The following is a 19,193-nucleotide window of genomic DNA, read 5'->3' as shown; positions in this document are numbered from 1 at the left end:
TCTTGGTAGATACCTGCGAGGGGAATTGCTGGATCATATGGGAGTACTGTTTAACCTCTTAAGGAACTAGCAGACTGTTTTCCAAAGAGGCTGCACACTTTACATTCCCACCAGCAGGCTGTGAGGGTCCCAGTTTCGTCACATCCTCTCCAAATCCTGTTGCTATCTGTCCTTCTGATTGCTGCTGTGTTGGTTGCCTCTTGCTACTCTAACAAATTACCACAAATGTAGTGGCTTAAACAGCATCCGTTGATTGTCGCACAGTTCCAGAGGTCAGAAGTCTGGAATGAGTCTCACGGGACTAAAATCAACGTGTCATCAGGGCTGCATTCTTTCTGAAGGCTGTAGGGGAAGTTCTATTTCTTTGCCTTTTCCAACTTGGAGAAGCTACCCACTGTCCTTGACTCCCAGCCCCCTCCAGCTTTAAAGCTAGCAATTGCATCACTCTGACCTCTGCTTTCTTGTCACAGCTCCTTCTCGACTTCGATTCCGGATTCTGCTGCCTCCCTCTTTTTTTTTTAGATGGAGTCTCACTCTGTTACCAGGCTGGAGTGCAGTGGCATGATCTCGGCTCACTGCAACCTCCGCCTCCTGGGTTCAAACGATTCTCCTGCCTCCGCCTCCCAAGTAGCAGGGACTGCAGGCGCACACCACCACACCCAGCTAATTTTTGTATTTTTAGTAGAGACAGAGTTTCACCATGTTGGCCAGGATAGTCTCGATCTCTTGACCTCATGATCCACCTGCCCTGGCCTCCCAAAGTGCTGGGATTACAGGCGTGAGCCACTGAGCCTGGCCTGACTCCCTCTTTCAAAGGAACTTTGCAATTACATTGGGCCCACTTGGATAATCTCCCCATCTCAAATTCCTTGATTTAATCATACCAGCAGCATTCCTATTGCCAGATAAGCTAACATATTCACCTGTTCTAGGGGATTAGGATGCTGGGCATCTTTGAAAGGTCATTATCCTGTCTATCACAACAGCCACCCAAGGGGTGTGAAGTGGTATCTCATGGCTTTAATTGTATTTTCCTGATGGCTAGTGTTGTTGAGCATCTTTTCAGATGTTTATTGGCCATTCATATATTTTCTTAGATATAAAGATATAATTTCATTTTAAAATTGGGTTGTCTTTTTATCATTGAGTTGTAAGAATTCTTTATGTGTTCTACACACAAGTCCTTTATCAGATATATGCTCTACAAATAATTTCTTCTATTGTCTTTTCACTTTCTTGATAGTGTCTTTTGCAGTTTCTCAAAGTGCTAAACATTTTATTATGATGGAATCCAATGTATCCTTTTTTTTCTTTTGTTGCTTGTACTTTGGTATCATATCTAAAGAAACCATTGCCTAATCTGAGGGCACGAAGATTTATTCCTATGTTTTCTTCTAACAGTTTTACATTTTTAGCTTTTACATTTAGGTCTTTGATACATATTGAGTTAATTTTTGTACATGGTATGAGGTAGTGGGTCCAGCTCCGTTCTTTTGCATGTGGATATCCAGTTGCTATAGCACCACTTGTTGAAAACATTGTCCTTTCCCCTCTCCTGAGTGGTCTTGGCACCGTTGTCAAAAATCAGTTGACCCTATTTGTGAGGGTTTATGGACTCTCATTTCTATTCCATTAATCTAAATGTCTCTTCTTATACCAGTACCACACTATCTTGATTACTGTCGCTTTGTAGTGAGTTTTGAAATTGGGAAATGTAAATCCTCCAGTTTTTTCTTCTTTTTCAAGATTGTTTTGGCTATTCTGAGCCCATTGCAATTCTTTATACACTTTTTTTAAGATCAGCTTATGGAAACCAACTGGAATTCTGCTAGGGACTATGTAGACCAACTTGGGGAGTACTGCAATCTTACAGTATTAAGACTTTTTGCCTATGAACATGGGATATCTTTCCATTTATTTATGTCTTCTTTAATTACTTTCAATAATGTTTTATAGTTTTCAGAGCATTCTTTGGACACATTTTTCTTAAAATCATTCCTAAGTAATGTATTCTTTTTGGATGCTATTGTAAATAGAATTATTTCTTAATTTCACTTTTGGATTGTTCATTGCTAGTATATAGAAATGCAATAGATTTTTGTGTATCAATATTGTATTCTGCAACCTTGCTGAACTCACTTATTTGTTATAATAATTATTAATGAATTCCTAAGAGTTTTTTATATACAGGATTATATCATCTACAAATAGAGAAAAGATAGTTTTACTTCTTCCTTTTCAATCTGGATACCTTTTATTTCTTTGTCTTGCCTAATTGCCCCGGTCAGAACCTCCAGTACAATGTTGACAGAAGTGGTGTAGTGAGGATGGACATCCTCGTTTTGTTCCTGATTTTAGGGAGGATGTATCCACTCTTTCATCATTACATATGATGTTAGCTAGAGGTTTATCACAGAGTCCCTTTATGAGGTTAAGGAATTTTCCTTCTATTCCTAGTTATGTTGAGTGTTTTTGTCATGAAGAAGTGTTGAATTTTGTCAAATGCTTTTTTGTGTGTCTGTTGAATGATCATGTGGGTTTTGTCCTTTATTCTATGGATGTGTTGTATTACATTAATGGATTTTCTGATGTTAAACCAGCTTTGCATTCCTGGGATAAATCCCACTTGGTCATAGTACATAATCTTTTTTATATGCTTCTGGATTCAGTTTGCTAGTATTAAGCAACTATTCTGATGTCAGGATTTCTTAGGGACAGCAAATCACTGCTCCCTCCTCCTAAAACATTCTATAAATTCATCTGTAAGAATCTTTCTTACTTCCCTTGGCTCCATCTTTCCCATATTACCCCAAGAACTGTGAGCTGATGACAATTAGAATGATCACTTCTGAGCCCCTTGTCTTTTATGCTTGGCTCAGATATCATCATGAGTAGAAAGCTCTACCCAACAGCTCCCCAGTAGCTCCCTCACCCAGGAGCACTGACAGCCCCTTCACCTCGCCTGGGCTCCCACTCTTGGCCTATAACTTCTTGTAACACTAGCTGTATTCTCCTGTGGTTGGTTATTTAACTGTTTGTCTTCCCTGCTAGAATGTTGGCTTCTCAAAGACATTCATGTGGGGACTCCTGATCCCCGCCGACATTCACCTGGATGCAGTCTCTTGCATTGCTGGGCTCTGATGTTTTACAATTGGAATTTCATTCCTTTGACCTCAGAATTTTTCCCAATTTAAAAAGCAATACATCAAGAGAGGTAATATGCTACACTCAGCAGTCACACCCAACTTAGGGTGAGTGAGTGAATCCATCCTTTCTGGAGAGAAAATTTTGCTTAGGAAGGTGGAAAGTGTGGGTGCTGAAGAGGGATGGAGAGAGAGAAGATTCTGGGGTCACTATCAGCCCCTGGGCAGTACCTACTGTTTTCCTGAGGTTTATCTATAATCTGTGGATCCTCTTAATCCCACAGTGTTTCACAGGACTAATTAACATGGTCTTGTTGGTTAGACCCATTGGAAGAGATGCAGAACTTTTATCATCAACCTCAAACCAGGGTTCAAATCCCAGCTTTTCTACTTATTAGCTGGTGACCTTGAATAAATTATTTAACCTCTCTCTACTTCCATCCTTCATTTATAAATGTGGGGTAAGAACAGTACCTACTTAATAAAGTTTTGCTAGAATTAAATTAGTCAATGAATGTACAAGGTGTGGATAGTACAGTGTACTATCTGGCACACAGTACACACTCAAGAGTGTCAGCTGTCACCATTATTCATAGGAGCCAACATTCGTAGCAGGCTATGGCCCCGATAGGCTATGTGCCGCCTGGGGTGCAATATGTCATGCTGTTGCTTTGGCTGCTACCCTAAAGTCTCCTGTCCCTATAGAGCTGCTTATGCTCCCCTGCAGTTCCCAGAGACCTCCACATCACAATCCAAGCTCATTCTCCCGCAATCACTACCAAAGCACATCTCCATGCTGGGGGTTTAGCAGGTCACCAGCTCTCACTCTGAGCCCCTCTTTGGGGATCATGGGGTCCTTTCCCACCCTCAAATCTGCTGCAGTGCCACCCTGGCTTACTCAACAGATGGCCTTAATGCTAGATCTTGCGAAGAAAGAGTGGAGGTCTTGCTTGATCTTCTTCTTTCCAGAAGCCTCTTGAGTTTCTCAAATGCATGGCTCCACCTCCCTCGTGGTCACGTACACCTGGGATAGGGCATCCTTTCCAAACACAGAGACAGCATCCTGAAGGGCCCTTTGCTTGGGTCAGGAGTTACCCACTGACCTTACATTTATATGAATAAACATTAAAGTATACTATGAAATAAATATAAATGTTACCTAAGGGATTTTTCCTATACTAACAACAACAAATTGCCCCAAGGTGATGTCCCTCCTCTCCCTTCCCCCACACAGAATATCTGGCTTAATGGTTTAAATGCCACTTCCTAAAGCACCCAGTCACACACACACACACACACATACACACACATACGCGCACACACACACACACAGACATACACACACAACCTCATTTAATCTTTACAACGTAGCAATTATTACCCTTTTTCTAGACGAGGAAACTGAGGCTCAAAGAAGCTGAGCAATCTGCCCAAGCGTTTCAGGCCCAGAACTAGTACTCTTGATTCCCACTTCGTCCTGCTTCTCGTGGGTGGTGTCCTGTGGCCGCAGTGCCCTCTGGGGATGATCCATCAGGGAGGATGGCCAGCCTGGCTGCCTGACCTGGGCTGAGGATATCAGGCACTGGTGAACTTCTTCTGTCACTCAATATGGTGGGGAGTGCATGGGACCTGTGGGTGGGGCCCAGCTGGAGAGGCTGCAGGGACACAACTGGAAGAGGTGGGGAATGTGGCTGCCTCTGCTGGGACCCGCTGCCTGCTGCCTTCCTACCTTTTTTGTTTTGTTTTGTTTTGTGTAGCATAACCATGGCCTGTTTCCTCTGCAGGGGCTCCCAAAGCCTCCAGACAATTCCCCAACCCCTGGAAGATGGGGTCAGGGGCCAGCCCTGTGTCTGGGCCCTGGGAGGGCCTCCCTCCTCCTGCGGACCTCTCTTCCAGTAAGGCAGCAGGAGGGGTGTGCTTTTGGGCTGAGCAGCAGCTGATCGGAACGGATGATATGTTTTCACTCTGGTATGCTCAACAGTGTGGATCGGACAGGGAGCGGAAACGGGAAAGATAAGTGGGAAATAAATCACCCAACTTGATTTAGTCATAATAGTAAGGAGAGGGGGATTGCAGAGCTGTGATCGGAGCCTCGATCAGAGTCTGGGCAGGAGGGTCGGAGGGCAGAAGTTGAAGCTCCCTCTGCCCCGCACCAGCCTTCTGAAACCTCCTGTGGATGGAGTCACTCTGGATAAGGGATGGACGGCAGGTGAACATGGGTCGTGCACTCTGAGCTTGCTGGGAGCCCCAAGGCACAGAGGCCTGTACTGCCTGGCAAGCCTCTGCCCTCCAAGGGCAGTGGACAGAGGGAAGACAGTGGTGTGGAGGGTCCAGATCCAACCTGCCTCCTATCCACGGAGACCGGCCCAGCTATGCCTGGGGAAGGGGCTCTGCTGATTGAGTTTCTCAGAGGCAGTCAGGATTGGTGGGGAGGCAAGGCAAGTGCTTGGGGAAGCAAATCCCTCCTATTTTTAGTGCTTTCCAGAAAGCATCTTAGCTGTTTCCTTTTTCCAGTTAGTACTGGGCCCACCTCCACCAGTCTAGCCTTTGGGGGTGTCCAGAGAATGTATGCATTCCCTCTGCCCTCCCGTTTCATTCCAGTGTCTTGCCCCTTGGAATGAGTTCAGGTCTAACCTGGGGTCCTCCTGCTGCACTTCTAGGCCTTTCCCCCATGCCTCTTGTGGAGTGGTGGATGATGGTTGACATATTCCAGGCTCCTTCTTTCCTGAGCAGGGCTCAAGTGCAGAGAGTGTCGGGGGGGTGTGGAGAAGGGCAATGATTCTCAGAGGCCTGGCATTCAGGAGAAGACAGCTTAGGTGATGCAGGAATATCTATTCCAATTCACTAAGGGTTATCTGCTCTGGCAAGTTATAAAATACCATTTCCACTGAGGCTGTAGAATTACTTACAGGAGCCACGATGAAACCAGACAACCTTTCAATCAAGCTGCCTGTTGTTCCTGCTTCAAGGCTGGTGAAATAAATACTGAGCAAATAAAGTTAGCCGGCATCTGAGCATTTTAATGAATAAAGAGTAGCAAGAGGGCTGGGGATCTGGGAGCTTCTGTACATCCCAGTGGACAGACCACAGGAGACTGGTGTGCTAGCTCCAGGCAGGGTGCCTCCTACCTCCCACCCTCACCTTCCACAGCCCAGCCCCCTCTTCCTGGCAGGTCTTCCTCATTCTTTTTTCCTGCTCCAGTCCATAATTCCATCCCTTGTCTCATGTGGTGCCTGGCGGTGCTGCCTATGGACAAGGACCCAATCAGACCAGGGGACCCAGTGACTTCTCCTATGGCCTCAGCAAAGTACATCCTGCCCCTGAGTGATTGACATTCTCAACACACTGGAAGGCCTTTGGGGTCAGCTTATTGCTCTCTATAAGGCTAGGGTCAGAAAGGCTAAACTCCAGATGAGATGAGACAGGAGGGGGAAAAATGTTGTGATGGCCTTTAAACAAAGCTTTTAAAGTTGCTTTTGTAGCCAGAAGAAGAGAGTGCAGGGTTGCTTCTAAGTGCAGCTGGTGTAATGTTAATTGGAGATAAAGGACCAGCCGTAGCCAAGCTCTCTTTTGCTCCCTTCCTCTCTGTCTGCGAGCAGGGTAGTTAGTCTAGGAAAGGTAATAAAAACCTGGGCAGATGCCCTGAACCCAAGATGGTACAGAGGTGGGAGGAGATGACGTGGTTGAGCCACACAGGTGTGTCTTCTGGCCCCATCATTCCCACCCTCCCAGGGTGTTGGGAGGAGACGCTGCAGATGAGGTTGCTAAATCACCAGCGGTCTCTCTGGGGAACTGCACAGAACTGGAGAGAGGGCTCTAAGTGGGGAGAAAGGCAAATGTCATTTTACTTTTCAAGGGGGAAAAACAGGGGACTGCTGCAGTCAATCCACAGATGAACTCAATGCCAATCCTGGGCAGGCTTCTAAAACAGCCGCGGAATGGGTCATTTTGAACACAAAGGGAAGTAAGGGGCAATCCCCAGAAATCAGGATGGGTTCACCGTAAACTAGTCATGCCAGATGAGCAAACCTCTCTTTTTTTGTAAAATACTGGAAGGTTAAAATAATGTTCTGGATATAGGAGGAGGATTTTAGCACGGCATTTGTTGTAATCTCTCATGGCAATCCTTGTACCCAAGCTGATATTTGTAACCTGGATGGTATCCAATAAGGAGTATTTGGAACAGGCCAAGGGAATGAATGTCTAATGGACTGAGATCAAAACTGGAGGAACATATCTCGAGATATGGGGATCCCCTATTTTTTCCAAAATGTGTTATCAGTGACTTTGGTGCAGATACAGAGGATATACTAATAAAATTTGTGAATGACCTAAAGCTACAAGGGGTAATAAATACCAGTATAGTAGTCATACTTTTTAAAAAATAGCTAACAGCTAACATACTACAGCACTTACCACATGCTTGGCACTTTTCTTAAACACATCACGTGTGTTGGCATTTAATTTTTGTAGCATCCCAATGAGGTACTTCACATTGTTATTCTCATCTTACAGATGAGGAAACTGAGGTAACCAGTTGCAGAACTAAGATTCAACCTCAGGCCATCTGGCTCCAGAACCTATACTCTTAACCCCTTGCTATGAAATAAACATGATAAAAAGCTATTTCAATAAACTAGAGTTATGGGCAGAACATGAGATGAAACTGAATATGTGGGAGCTACTGTTTCTAGAATCAGAAGGCATTGAGACAGGGTGGGGAATGAGATTTGTCAGCAACATATCTGAAACACCCAGAGGAGTTTGGTTGTCTACACCTCAGCCTGAATCCACAGGGTGGCAAGGCTGGCCAGTCCACAGCCTGAACTCCAGGCTTCATGCTTCTATCTGTTTATTTATTGTTTCGTTTTTCTTTTTAGTTGCCATACAATTATATATGTTTATGGGATACAGAGTGACACTGTGATACCTGTAACAATGTATAATGATCAAATCAGGGTAATTAGCATATCCATCACCTCAAACGTTTATCATTTCTTTGTGTTGGGAACATTCAGAATCCTCTCTTCTAGCTTCTATAAAACATACAATAAATTGCTGTTAAGTATATTCACCTTACAGAGCTTTAGCGCACTAGAACTCTTTCCTCCTATCTAGTTGTAACTTTGGATCTGTTAACCAACCTCTCCCTGGCTCCCCTCCCCCTTATCTTTCCCAGCCTCTAATAACCACAGTTTCACTCTCTACTTCGTGAGCTCAACTTTTTTTTTTTTTAGCTCCCCCATATGAGTGAGAGCATGTGGTATTTATCTTTCTGTGCCTGACTTAGAGAAATACATTTCAGTCGGAGCCCTGGACATAAGCCTTCTGGCTTCCACCCTCAAGTTTTTCCTGTAGAGCCATGATCCTTCCCAGGAGCTGGGGCTGGTTAGCAGAATCTAGGAGGAAGGATGTCATAAATTACAAAGCAGAGAAGAAGCTGATGTTGAAAGTAACCCATTGTGCTATTCTCCACTTGCAAGGAGAATTAATGGTCACCCTGAGAATACCGCAAAAACAATACCAAACCAAAAACAGTGGCCTTTTCAAGATCAAAACAAAATTTTCTTTGGAAATTACTTGGTAAAGAACAAATGACTTACATTTTAAACATCATGATTGGTGTGAGTTTTAAAAATATGTAATATACGGAGCCTGCAGTGAGCCGAGATCGCACCACTGCACTCCAGCCTGGGCGACAGCGAGACTCAGTCTCAAAAAAAAAAAAATATATATATATATATGTATATATAATATATATCATGTATTTATATATTTTATATATGATGTATATATTATATATATTTATATATGATGTATGATATATTTTATATAAACATTTTTATATAAAATATATGCTTATATATTTATATATTACATATATTTAAATATATGTTTACATATTTATATATTACATATATTTATATATACATATAAGAGGAACATGATGAGTTTTAAACAATTTAGGAACACAGGTTTAGATACTCAAGTCAGAAAATACATGGACAAAATGGAGCAGGCCCAGGCCAAAGAACAGGGCCAGGAGGGTGAGGTCAGGAACCCCTGACTGTAATAACTAACTAATATGTCAGCTGTTGAGGGATGATTGGAATAACCAGAGTAATTCCAGGTTAGGGGAGGGGGTGACTATTACCCTTGGCACCTGGAGAGTGACATATGAACAGGGTTGGACTTAAACTACGGATCTCCGAAAGGAAGACTCAGGACACGCGGGCAGACATTGCAGCACATTTTGGTTCAGTTGAGAAGAAGTTCTTTCTAGCTCTCCGGGCTGTTTAAAACTGGGCCAGTAACTGGAGGAAATAGCACATGACTTGTTTAGCATAGTGCTTGGTGCATTCCAAGTGTGCAGAACATGGTAGCTGTTATTGTGATTATGATGATTAACTTCAGCATCTGAATCCGGAATCTGCCACTTGTTAAGTATGAGGTTCTGAGCAAGTCAGTTCACCTCTCCGCATCTTGGTTTTCTCATCTGTACAATGGGGATTGCCACATCTGCCTTGGACAAACGTTGAGGATGAAAATGTAGCAAGATTGCTTATGAGAGGGCCAGTAAATGTTTCCTCAGGACACTTCTTAGAGGACAAAGTCTGTGCCTGTCCCTCATGCAGGACTCAGCGTAACCTCAGGTTAATGATGGTTAACTAGTAATGGTAATGATAATCATAAAAGCTGCCATTTATTAAGCACTTATTATGTGTCAGGTACTGTGCTAAGCACTTTGCAGGAATTCTCTCATTTAATCCTCATAAACCCTGCTCAAGCCAAGCACCACTATTACTGTGCACCATTTTACAAATGAGGAAACTGGAATTCAAATGGCAAGAGAGCCAGTGTTTGAATCCAGGTCTGGCTGACTCAAGTCCAAGACTTAGACACCGTCCCAGTACTTCTCTGAGACTCAGCAAATTATTTGGGAAGTGAGAAAGAGAAGGAAGCATGCAGTTTGCAAGTGCAAGGGATGTGGTTCAGTTTTTACCCCCTTCATTCGCGTGTTCTCTTGGAGCCCTGGGAGAGGGAGCAAGCTCTTGGAGCCAGCTCCAAAGGCCGGGAGGCTGGGGCTCGCCTCTCATGATTCAGCCCTTGGCTCCCTCCCCTCCCAGCCCTGCTTCAGGCTTTTCTCTTTCAGCCTGTCTGACTCCATCTCGGTACTTTGTCCTGCTAATTCTGAGGCTGGGAGGGTGTGTGCACTCTTTAGGCCATTCAGCCTTAATTAGAAGTTCCTGACAGCTTGTTTGGGGCCCTGTCAGGCTCTCTGACTTGCCTTGCACCAATAAGTAAAAAGGAAAATTGCTATCTGCTCCATACCTGGATGCCTGGGTGTCATTATGAGTGGCCTGTGCGGGCGGGGGGCGCTGGGCTGAGTGTTCCTATTCTGGGCATGCCAGTGCTGACTCGGCACAGGGTGGGGGCTCTGTCCCTCCAAGTTCCATGGAAAGATCCAGTGCCTGGGCCGGGAGGGACTAATTAATTGAGACTTGATCAGGGCAGCTGGCTGGGGCTTTCATATCCAGATTTCAAGTCCTTTTGCCTTTGAAACCCCACATATGTTCAGGGTCAGGGGGCCACAAAGCACAGTCAGCTCTTTTTCCTGTGACCTATTGTGGGGACAGGTGGGCACAGTCAGAGTGGGGATTGGATCTTATATTTTTCCAGTGATGAAGGAATGATTTGGCAGAGCTCTTCCCGCCTGGACCCTCTGCCCAGTGACCTACCTCCAAAGAAAGTCCTGGGCGTTAAGCAGTTAAGACACAAGATTGTGGAATTAGAGACCACTCAGGTTCAGACTTCTGCTCTGCCACTTTTGAGCTGTGTACCCTTGGGACAGTCAGTTCACCTATCTGGACTTAGTTTTGTCATCTATAAAATGGGTATAATAATTGAGTTGTAAAGACAACAGTACCTGATCCCTAGTAACAGTACCTGACTCCATAAATGTCATCTACAAACTCTTAACTAGAGAATTAGAGTTAAGTGTTTGAATTGCAACTGGACTGCATATTAACTTTGTGATCTTGGTCGACGTACCTAACCCTGACTCTGAGCTTGCTTTCTTTCCTTCCTTTCCTTCCTTTGAAAGAATCTTGCTCTGTTGTCCAGGCTGGAGTATAGTGGCGCAATCTCAGCTCACTGCAACCTTCGCTGCCCAGGTTCAAGTGATTCTCCTGCCTCAGCCTTCTGAGTAGGCTTGCACCATCACCTCCGGCTTATATTTTATTTTATATTTTTATTTTTTGGATCTTTAGCGGAGATGGGGTTTCACCATGCTGGCCAGGCTGATCTCAAACTCCTTACCTCCAGTGATCCTCCTGCCTCAGCCTCCCAAAGTGCTGGTATTACAGGCATGAGCCACCATGCCTGGCCAGTTTCTTTATTTCTAAAAATGAATATATAACAGCACCCTCCCCTAGGTTACTATGAGGATTGAAGGAGATTATGCACTAAAACACTTAGCACACCGCCTAGAACAGAACTGACAAACTATAGCCCATAGGCCAAATCAGGCCCACGGCCTCTTTTTGCAAACTTGGATTTGAACACAGCTCCTCTCTTCCTTTTAAGTTTTGTCCGTGCTGCTTTCTAGCCACAGCAGCAGAGTTGAGGATGGCCCACAAAGCGAAAAACATTTGCTGCCTGGTCCTTTGCAGAAAAAGTTTGCCGACCCCAACTGAACATGGTTATGTGCTCGTTAAACACTAGTTGTTATTAACAAGTAATCGTCATTGTAATTTCCACACTGCTTCACTGAGGTGTTTGGAGGCCAAGCGCGCAGTAACGAGTAGCTTCTAAGACATACTAGCCAGAGAGGATTTTTTAAAGGTCTCATATGATGGGGGGAGATTTTTAAGCATTCATCTTGTGTGTGTGTATTTTTAGAAAGAAATACTGGGAGTGATATTTGGTCATACACCTTCCTGAATCACATATTTTCTGTCTTAAGGGATATCAGGAATCTCCCAATTCCATTGATTAATTCTACCAAGGAGGAAACTTTCATTCTCCACTGCTGCACAGCCCCCTCACCCTCAGAAAACTCTTGCTGGATTTCAAATATCCAAAGCTTCCTGAATACCTGGCCAAAGATACTGCACCTACGCTGCAACTGAGTTTGTCCCTGGCACACATCACCCCATAACCCCTTTCATTCCCAGCTTGGGGGCTTATGAAGGGTCCTGGGAGCTTCCTGGAGTCACTGACGCCAGGAGAGCCCTGCCGGTTCCCAGCACTTTGGCAGACAGCCCTGCCATCCTCAGGCTGTGTCAGCCTCGGGAAGGGGTGTGGGGGATGGTGGGGTGCGTGAGTGGCTTCCAGAGAGGCTGGAGCCGGCGCGGCAATGCCCCACTGACCTCGCATACAGGCAGGCTATTATCACTCAATTTTTACGCTGTGTTCCGGATGCTGCTCCGCCTGCCACGGACGTGCAGCCGTTAAAATATTAATGTCTGGCATGTGGCAAACATTTAAAATATGCTGAGACTTGGGAGCTGTTGAGCTGGGCCTTGTTGACACACCGCCTCACCTGGGTGTTGTTTGCTATGTAAATGCCAAGGATTCCTCCCTGAAGCTGGAACCTGCGCTCCTCTTCTCACCCCTCATTTCCTCCTGGGACTAGGTTGGTAAGGCAGTTTGTGCCCATCCCAGCATTGCCTCGCTGGGCCAAAGGGGTGTGTTTTAGTGCCAGTTGCTAGGGGGCATTTCAAAGGGGCTGGTTTCAGGGCATCATCAATTACAGCAACCCCCCAGATGTGCCTTGAGGACAGCTCTGTGCCAGGCACTGGGCTTGGCACTGTGGGGGCGTGAGTATGGGGTGAATGTGGCCACTACCTACCAGAAGCTTACAGCTCACCAGGGCGTCATTACTGTTCACCAGCCTAGAACACGGCATGGAGCCAGGAAGTCGGGATGCCCAGGACGGGCCTTTACCCTGTCCCACGCCCAGTACAGCCACTACTGGTTGATCGTCAGGGTCTTTTATTTCTGAGCTCCCAAACAGCCTCACAATCCCTATCCACACAGGAAGCCACCGCCAGTGAGTTGGAACCTACCTGAGATGAAACCAATTTGTTGTCCCTGGTGGAGGAAATGATGAGTGATACAGGAGGAGTTCTGATGAAGAGTTGAGGGAGCTTCAAGGGGAGTGGGCACCCTTTGAGGCAGGGGCGGGGAGAGGTGAGGCTCCATGAAGGAGGTGGCCTTTGAGGGTGGGTAGGATGGAATACTTGAGGGGGGCAGGGCAGTGCAGGTGCAGGGAGGGGACTGGTAGGGTGGGCACAGGAGTCCCAGGCGGTGTCCTTGGCCGCTCTCGGGCCCTACCAAGTGACCGGAGCTGGCCTGATCGACCATCTTCGGCGTGGCACTGGATTCTGCCTCTTTGGCTTTGTCCCAGGGCGGTTTCTATAGCTGATGAAAACCTCAGATCTTTCTTCCCCTTAGAAGTCTCTAGAAAGGCCTGCACCCTCCCAAACAAAACAGGAAGCAGATGACACAGCCTGGTGCTGGGGTGCATCTGGGATGGGAATTTCTGGCATCACCAACCATCTAGCCTAAGGGTCGCCAGACTTTCTGTAAGAGACCAGAGAGTAAGTATTTCAGGCCGTGCAAGCCACAAGGTCTCTGTGGCAACCACCTCAGCTCTGCCATGGCAGCACACAAGCAGCTGTGGACAATACATGGGTGAGCGGGCATGGCTGTGTTCCAAAGACACTCTATTTATGGGCACCGAAATTTGAATTTCATGTAATTTTAATGTGTCATGAAATAATCTCCTTTTGGTGTTTTCTTTTTCCCCCCAACCATTTCAACCATATAAAAGCCATTCTTAGCTCTCAGGTTGTAACAAACAGGAAGGGGGCTGGATCTGGATTCTTACCCTGGCTGAATCATGAGGTCTCAGAGTTGGTTGGCATTTTTGACTTCTTCGAGCTCCCCTGGACTGCCCTCCCCTCTCTGGCTAGGCGTGCCCACCTGTTCCGATGGGGTGAGCTGGTTTTGCAGCGCTCATGGCTACAGTGTTTCTCAGGGACAGTACAGCCGGGGGTAAAGTTGGTCAGGTTAAGCTTGTAAAGAGCAAAAGCCAAAGCTCTTGTTTGGTGACATGCTTCAAGCTGCCTTTACTCTCTCCTGCAGACCTCCTGGGAATCAGTGGTCAGAAAGGGTCAAATATGAGGAAATCAAGACCCAGAGAGGGGACGTGACTTGCTCAAGCTTGTTCAGCTGGTTAACAACACGGCTGGGACCAGAACCCCAGCCATCCAGGGACAGATCCTTTCACTGTATCATAAAATAAAAGGGCCTCCAGGTTAAGCACCTTCTTGGCTCCTCGCTCCAGGCTGTCGGAAGCTACCCTGGCCTTTGCCGCCGTTACTGCTCGTGCCTACCTGCTACTGCACTTTCCTGAGAAGAGAAGGACACAACCAGCAGGCATCAGCCTGGGGTAGTACAGGCAGAAGTAAAACATGATAAATCGCTGCTAATGCTGCTGGGTGACTGAGATAAAGGCTTGATTGTTTGGGCAGCATAAATCAACACCCTGAGCTGGGTGGGAAATAAAGCAATAATTTAAATCTATTTGCAGGGTCTTGTGGGCCAAGTGACCAACTAGGAATTGATATCTGAGGACGGAATAATGGATAGAGGAGGGTTATATATGGTTAAACCACACCAACTGGATAGTTCTGCACTCGTCTGGGATGGTTACAAGCCCTGTGAGTGAGCTCCAGCCAGAAATGTGACTCCTGCCCCTGCCGTGTGAAGAGGGCCCAATAATCCACTTACCTGCTTCCCCAGCCAACCCACCCTCGGACAGCCTCTGCCTCTCCTCCAGGCATCCCAGTCCCGTACTCATCACACTTTGTGGAGGGGCTGTTTCTGCGAGGCCCTGTGCCAGGCACAGAGGATTCAAATGTTCACAAGACAAAATCGGCATCACCAGACTTTAAGTTCCATGCAGGCAACAGCTATCGCTGTCTAGTTCACCACCACATCCCCAGTGCCGAGCACAGTTCCTGGCACATAGCAGGCATTCGATATACTTTCTGTTGTAAAAGAGAATGGTCAAACCAAAAAAAGAGTCCCATTGAAGTGCATTAACTTCTATACAGAGACTGGGCTGTGGCTAGGGTGCAAAGGGAGTTGAGGAGAAGCCAGGAGGCTCCGTTTTTCCTGCAAGATCTCAGGACAGGCAAGGAGAGCTGAAGGAGAGGTGAAACCTGGGCTGAGTCTTGAGATAGGCGTAGTGTTGGCCAAAGGAACAAGGAGGGAAGGAGGGAGCAGTGCATGCTGAGGCCGGGAGAAGGCAGTGCTGCTGCTTCTGAAACCAAAAAGCCCTGAAGAAAAGTGATGGAAGCCAAGCCCGTGGGTTATAGTTTCCATTTTTTTAATGACTTATTTTTAACTGACAAAATTGCATAAACTTAGCCATCTACATATTAGTCTCCATCTTCAATTTGTATTTGCCTGCACTGCACTTCCTCTTCCTCCTGGCATGGTTTGTTTGGGTCTGATGGCTCACGTGGATGGCAGAGTAGGCACCAAGTCAGGCACAGAATGGTGGAATAGAAGGACACTTGGACGGCTGGGGCCTAGGGCCTCCTCCCAGCTGCGTCATCATGTGTCTCCATGGCTTTGGGCAAGTGTGGAACCTTCCTTTTCTTTTTTTCTCAAGATGAAGTTTCACTCTTGTCACCAATACTGGAGAGCAACGGCGTGATCTTGGTTCACTGCGACCTCCACCTCCCAGGTTCAAGCAATTCTCTTGCCTCAGCCTCAGCCTCCCGAGTACCTGGGATTACAGGCGTCCACCACCACGCCCAGCTAATTTATGTATTTTTAGTAGAGATGGGGTTTCACCATGTTGGCAGGCTGCTCCCGAACTCCTGACCTCGGGTGCATCACCTGCCTTGGCCTCCCAAAGTGCTAGGATTATGGGCTGTGAGCCACTGCACCAGCCAGCAGAAACTTTCTTGTTCTTCTCTTCTTCACGTGGGTAATGGCAAGATGGGATGAGTTGAACTCGATGACCTCTGGGGCCCTTCGATTCCTTCTGGGCTCTTGTTGCTGCTTTAAATCATTTCTGAGCAGGCACCACCTGCAGATGCTGAGCTGCTCTTTCAGCCCCTGATTAAGAGTTAGGCACTTAGAGGACTCTAATAAATATTTGGTGACGGGTTCCTTTAGGGCAGATTTCCCTGTCTTTCAGAAAAGGGAGAAAGAAAAGTTCCCCAAGAAATACTGAAGCTGTAGATGGTCTCTTGTTTTCATCCAAACCATAATAACATTAAGGCCAAAATAAACACAGGTAACACAGCACACTTACCATGCGCCAGGTACTAGTCTAAGCAACTTAGATGTATTAACTCAGTTAATTTTGCCAACAACCCTAGGATTAGGATTAACTAATTATTATCCCCATTGCACAGATGCAGAAATGCGGACTCAGGAAGATGGACTAATTTGTCCAGTGCCACACACAAAGCCAGTATTTGGGCCAGGTAGTCAGGCTCCAGGGTTTCTGCTTTAACCACAGTGCTCTAACCATGGTGCTAACCAGTGCCGTGCTGCTCTGTGGACTGCTGGAGAGACAGGTGCAAAGATGAGTGGCTGGCAGGTGGTTCCAGGGACTTTCCTCAGTAATAGTGTCTGGGGTGCTGGGGTAATTCCACCACCACCGCCCACCACCCACCACCACCTCCACACAGCCACAGGCTGCTGATCCCACAAAGTGTCAAGATGGATGGGCTCTGCAGAATCTGTCAAGGCCTGACAAGGGGACACATCTGAACTGGTGACGGAGGTCATAAATTTTTATGTTCATTATGTTTGTTTTGTTTGGTATAATTAATGAATCTATTAAGCTCAATCAAGCTCTGACCTCTTTTATAACCATTATAAATCAGCTCAAATGGCTCTGGGAGGGGGGCGGTGAGTGTCAGTTGGCAGGCCTCCCTGGGAAATGGTGGTCATTCCACAGTGTAAGGCTTTGGAAAGGGGTAGAGGGTAGGGAAAAGGCCAATGTGGGTTCCATGGTGACCGATTAGGGATGGGATGGGAAGCTATCAAGAGGGCATTGGTGGCTGGGCATGCTGGCTCCCGCCTGTAATTCTAGCACTTTGGGAGTTCAAGGCGGGTGGATTACCTGAGGTCAAGGGTTCAAGACCAGCCTGGCCAACATGATGAAACCTCGTCTCTACTGAAAATACAAAAATTAGCCAGCCGTGGTGGCAGGCACCTGTAATTCCAGCTACTTGGGAGGCTGAGGCAGGAGAATTGCTTGAAGGCAGGAGAAATGCTTGAACCCAGAAGGCGGAGGTTGCAGTGAGCCGAGGTCATGCCATTACATTGGAGCCTGGGAAACAGAGTAAGACTCTGTCTCAAAAAAAAAAAAAAAAAAAAAAATGGCATTGGGAATGGAGGAGAAAGAGCCATGGGGAAACTGAGGAAGGGAGCCTTTTATGTGACTCTGACTCTAGTGACAATTATTCATGTTTTTATAGGTCCTGGGTGTTGGGGGGTTAGGGGTTGCTGCAAAAGGGGAGTTGGGAAGGAGAAAACAGCAGAATCTTTCATACCTCAATCTCTTTCCCTAAAAATGGCTTCCTGAGGAATGAACACACTCACTCAGCCCCAGAAAGGGAGCCAGTCACAGGGTGGGGAGAGAGAGAGGGGGGAAGACATAAGGTACCCAAGGAGGAACGGAAGACGCAAAGCCACAGGCCCAGAGTGTGGAGCTGGCGAGAACGGTCATCACTTTTCCATCTCTGCTGTCTCTGGTTTGGTGAGCAGAGTGATTGAGTGTGATTGAGCAGGGTTGCAGCCGCTCATTCTCAGCTATTAGGATGAATGGATCCCCGGGACACCAGCGAGGATGCTGTCGGCGTGCACGTGCTTTAATAATAATAAAAAAGAAACTAACAAAATACCATTCCCCATCATTAAAATGCAGAAGCAGATAAAGAGCAGCTCCTGTGTAATTACCAAAAATTCTTATTTCCATAAGAAACCAGCACTTCATAAATTTTCCAGCCCTAGCCTTTCTCTCCAGGGAAACTGGATTTCTATGAATATAGAAATTTGGTAATTGCCCCTGAAACTGTGCTTTTCTGTATTAATGAACAGCAGGAGCTTGCTTTTGCTTACAGCCCCAAATGGTACAGATTCCTTCCTCATCACTGTGTCAAAGAGAACCCACCCCCACTCCCACTGTCCACACCCATTAGACCCATTTAGGACCTCAAGGTTTGGGTTTCAGGAAGAGTGATTTCTTCTTCAGGGGAAGAAGGGAGTGGGAGGGCCTGCCAGTCAGGAGCCTAGTTCTGCATTTTCCCAGTTGCGTTTGTAGTCTTCCTTACTACAGGCATGCATTTTTTATTTCAGTGCAACGTGTTTTAAAAAAATAAAATAAATGCACTATTAGATTTAAAAATGTACGGCATTATATAGCTCATAATGCCATGGTAGATTTTAAACCTCTAAAAGCATTTGCGTTAAAGCAATTTTCTAAACGAATATAGCAAGAGGTCCACAAACGCACTGCAACATTTGATAATAGTTGCCATCTTCAGCCGAGGATAATGGTGTTAACAAATGTAATGGGAGTAATGAGTGGAGATTCAAAAAGCTGCTTTTGTTTAATTTTTTTGTAATGCAAATTCGGTTTAGGAATAAAAGAAGGGGGGAATGGGGGGAAAACCCTCTTATTTGAAATGAATCTTAATCCTAGCTGATGATAGGCCCGTTGTAAGGAGAAGTGGCTTCATTGTGGAATTAAACAATCCAGAGATGCAGTGATTAAGGTGGTCAGGACAAAATTGGAGGAAAAAAAAAAAAAAGGACTGGCAGAATTGAATCTTCCTTCTTGAGCCTGGAATTACAGATATTTGAGTAAAGAAGACTCAACACACCAGAGTGTTGTCCCTGGAGTTATCTGTGTCGAGAATTGGAGACGTGTCCCTCGCACCGACTGCCAGACCTGTCCCTGGTGCCAACTCCTAAGCCTGGTTCTAGGAGCAGCTGGTGTCAGAAGACAGG

The 19,193-nt window shown here is 46.1% G+C and overlaps 1 protein-coding gene across 2 annotated transcripts in view; it reads left to right on the top strand.

Moving 5' to 3' along the window:
* DSCAML1 (DS cell adhesion molecule like 1) overlaps nucleotides 1–19,193 on the top strand; it is a 366,272-nt gene that overhangs the window by 66,041 nt on the left and 281,038 nt on the right. The window lies entirely within an intron of this gene.

This window comes from Pongo pygmaeus, chromosome 9 (assembly GCF_028885625.2).
Source record: "Pongo pygmaeus isolate AG05252 chromosome 9, NHGRI_mPonPyg2-v2.0_pri, whole genome shotgun sequence".
Lineage (NCBI taxonomy): Eukaryota > Metazoa > Chordata > Mammalia > Primates > Hominidae > Pongo > Pongo pygmaeus.
This window is presented reverse-complemented; position numbering and strand designations above follow the sequence as displayed.